This window comes from Nannospalax galili, unplaced genomic scaffold (assembly GCF_000622305.1).
Source record: "Nannospalax galili isolate Female #2095 unplaced genomic scaffold, S.galili_v1.0 scaffold189, whole genome shotgun sequence".
Lineage (NCBI taxonomy): Eukaryota > Metazoa > Chordata > Mammalia > Rodentia > Spalacidae > Nannospalax > Nannospalax galili.
Genome location: NW_008360331.1, coordinates 693,420 through 693,989, shown reverse-complemented (window position 1 = coordinate 693,989; position 570 = coordinate 693,420). Strand labels below are relative to the sequence as shown.

The following is a 570-nucleotide window of genomic DNA, read 5'->3' as shown; positions in this document are numbered from 1 at the left end:
AGGAAGAAATAAAGATGGCTAAGAAACATCTCAAAAAGTGTTCAACATCATTAGTAATTAGGGAAATGCAAATTAAAACCACACTAAGGTATCACCTTACTCCAATCAGACTGGTTAGGGTCAAAAGAACAAATAATACCAAGTGCTGGCAAGGATGAGGAGAAAAGGGAACGCTCATTCACTGCTGGTGGGATTGCAAACTCATGAACCCTCTATGGAAAACAGTGTGGAGAACTCTTAACAACCTAAAAATGAACCTACTATATGACCCAGTTATACTGCTCATTGGCATATACCCAAAGGACTCATCCTATTGTAGAGACACTTGTACAACCATATTTGTTGCTGTTCTTTTCACAATAGCTAAGAGATGGAAGCAACCTAAGTGCCCCTCAACTGACGAGTAGTTAACAAAAATGTGCTATTTACACAATTGAGTTCTATTCAGCGGTAAAGAAAGATGAAATAATGAAATTTGCAGGTAAACAGATGGATCTAGAAACTGTTATACTAAGTGAAGTAACACAGACTCAGAAAAACAAATGACGTATCTTCTCCCTCATATGTGGC

General features: G+C 37.7%; 1 protein-coding gene across 1 annotated transcript in view; it reads right to left on the bottom strand.

Annotated features, from left to right (window-relative positions):
- Window positions 1-570, bottom strand: part of Slc9b2 (solute carrier family 9 member B2) — a 34,908-nt gene that overhangs the window by 26,442 nt on the left and 7,896 nt on the right. The window lies entirely within an intron of this gene.